Source organism: Pinus tabuliformis, chromosome 8 (assembly GCF_031772625.1).
Source record: "Pinus tabuliformis cultivar Carrire ecotype Pingquan chromosome 8, CPIR1, whole genome shotgun sequence".
Taxonomy (NCBI): domain Eukaryota; kingdom Viridiplantae; phylum Streptophyta; class Pinopsida; order Pinales; family Pinaceae; genus Pinus; species Pinus tabuliformis.
This window is the reverse complement of record NC_142294.1, coordinates 1,879,373,038-1,879,376,106: the sequence shown is the minus strand read 5'-3', so window position 1 is coordinate 1,879,376,106 and position 3,069 is coordinate 1,879,373,038. Positions and strand designations below refer to the sequence as shown.

Sequence of the window (3,069 nt, the reverse complement as noted above, 5' to 3'; positions counted from 1 at the left end):
TTACCATGAAAGTTCTTAAAGTGTAAAAATAAATTGTTTCAATGTCATAAGTTAATACCATGACTTATCAATACCACATAAAAACTCATAAGTCATTTACTTCATATGAGAGTTATTTATATGATTTTATTTTTAAACGATAGAATTACTTTAAAGATAAATATGAATCATTAATATAAAATAAAAAATATTAAATATAAAAGAAAAATAAATTAAATTCTATTTAAATAGTGTATTCTATTTTTTTTTTCAAATAATTGATTGAATAGTATGACCAAACAAAACAAAACAAGGGAAACCAATTTGCATAACCGTCGGCCAAAAGGTATTATATTGACCCCGTGTCCTATAAATTCAATTCAATTCAGCATGCAATTTTAGAGTTTGTGATCACCGGTTAAACATACATTGATAATAAAGTGGTGATGCGAGAGATCTTGTAGTCGCTTTGTCGCAACTTCCAACTCGTGAAATAATATTGTTATTGTGTGGAGGCACAGAGTGGAAATCTTTCATGGCGGGCAAGTCGAAGTCGAAGTCGAAGTCGAAGAAGAATAAATCGAATAAAGGAGAGAAGGTCACGCAGAAGAATGAAGAGATTATATTGAAGTTGCCGGCGCCTGCGCAGGTGCAGGCGCAGAAGATAGAGTGGGAGGAAGGGAAGATAGAGTGGGAGGAAGGACAGGCTTTGATCTCAAGAGGTTTGGGAAACTTGAGAAAAAGAGTAGAAGGCAACTTTAAGAAGGATGAATTATTTTTCTCCTATGAGGAGTTTATGGAGGTTTATTTGACTATTTGCCAACTGTGTTTTCAAGGCCACCATCAGCAACTGTACGAAATGTACAGGAAGTCGTTTGAACTATACATATCTTTGGTGGTTTTACCGGCATTGAGTAAACAAGGGGGTGGTGATGGTGAGTTCATTTGTAGGGAATTTGCAAAACGTTGGGAAAATTACAAGATCATGGTCCAATGCATGTCACACATGTTCTCTCATTTGGATCGCTACTTCGTGCGCAGAAAGACCGGTGTTGTGCTGCCCAGTCTCAGAGCAGTTGCGCTGCTCTGCTTCCGTGAGCTTGTGTATGATCACGTACGGGTGGATGTGAAGAATGGCGTGTTGGATTTGATAAATCGAGAGCGCGAGGGAGAGAAGATTGGCATGGCTTTCGTGAAAAACATTGTGAACGTTTTCTTGGAAATTGGTAATGGTAATGGTATGGACTCGTACAAGAATCATTTTGAAAAGCCCATTTTTGAAGATACTGCAACTTACTATGCTCGAAAGGCGGCTTTATGGATTGTACAGGAATCCTTGCCCCAATATATGCTAAAAGTTGAAGAGTGTCTGAAACATGAGAAGCACAAAGTTGCCCCTTATTTGCACTCCAGCAGCGAGCACAACTTAATGGAGATAGTAGAATATGAACTCCTCTCCCGCTATGAAACTCAACTTTTGGAAAAACAGGATTCTTGTTGCCGCGTGTTGTTTAGGGATGACAAGAAAGACGACCTTTCCAGGATGTATAGGTTGTTTGGTAAGATACGCAAGGGTTTGGAACCAGTGGCATGTATTTTAAAAGAACATGTAACTACCGAAGCAATAGCATTGATTAAATGGGTAGAGGATGCTGGGAATGATAAGCATGAATATGTGCCCAAGCTTATTGAAATCCATGGCAAGTATAAGAGTTATGTAGAGCATGAATTTCAAAAGCATAAGCTTATTCTTCTGGCTTTCAGGGAAGCATTTTCTGTAATGTTTGATAAAAGAGTGGGAGGAAGCACGAGTGCAGAGTTGTTGGCAGAATTTTGTGATAGTGTACTCAGGAAACCTAAACTGATGGACGATCATATTGAGAGCATTTTCCCAAAAATCGGAGAACTTGTTTATTACGTTACGGATAAAGATTTATTTGCAGAATCTTGCAACAAGAAATTAGCCAAGAGATTATTGTTCGACAGGAGAATGGATATTGATCATGAACAGAACATACTGTCCGAGTTGAAGAAGGAGTGTGGTACTCTGTTGACATCAAAGATGCAGGGCATGCTAAATGATTTCGCTGCTTCAAAGGAAATTCAACCTAGTTTTACGGCAAATTCAAATACCAAGCTTACAATATCTTTGGGTGTTAAAGTGTTGAATACCGCAGTCTGGCCAAAATACAAGTGTTCTAAACTTAATATACCTTCAGAAATGTTCAGATGCGTTGAGGTGTTCAACGAATTTTATCAAGAAATCCATAAGGGCCGTCAACTTACATGGATATATTCTTTGGGGACATGCGACATCATTTCCAGATTTGATATTAAGACAATAGAAATAACGGCTTCAACATGTCAGGCAGTTGTGTTATTGTTATTCAATGATGCTGGACAATTGAGTTTTCAAGAAATCCAATCTCAATTAAATTTAGAAGAGGAAGAGGTTGCCGCACTGTTACATTCCCTTGCATGCGGAAAGTATAATATTCTGCTGAAGAATCCAGTGAACAAATCCATATCATCAGGGGACCATTTTGAATTCAATCCCAAATTTACACACAAATTGACAAAGATTAAGATTCCACTTCCACAACTAGTGGATGTGCAGGAAAAGAAAGTTACTGAAGTTGTCAAGCAGGAAAGGGGCTACGTTATAGACTGTGTCATTGCGCGCATCATGAAAGCCAGAAAAGTCTTATCTCAGCAACAACTAATCAGTGAATGTGTTGAGCAACTTCAGAAGATATTCAAGCCAGAAATTAAATGCATAAAGAAGAGAATTAACGAATTGATAACCAGGGAAATTTTGGAATGCGACGAAGAGGATTCCACTGTATTAACATATGTGGCCTAGAACATGTACTTCATTCGTTGAAAACAATATTTATTTTTTCATTTTAATTATTACTCACTTCCAATTTTGTTGTTGTCCTCAAATGTCATTTCCTTCTTCCATTTTTTGATGCTATATGTATGTTTTCTTTTTGAGTATCTCGCAAGCTAATCTTAACACACCATAATGTAGATGGTTTGTTATCAGATCATTTGTACATGATTATTTTATGTATGTTTATCTGATTT

General features: G+C 37.1%; 1 pseudogene; it reads left to right on the top strand.

The window, feature by feature from the left end:
- Positions 1–514: 514 nt before the first annotated feature.
- On the top strand, positions 515–2,842 carry LOC149243892 (cullin-1 pseudogene; annotated as a pseudogene).
- Positions 2,843–3,069: the final 227 nt, after the last annotated feature.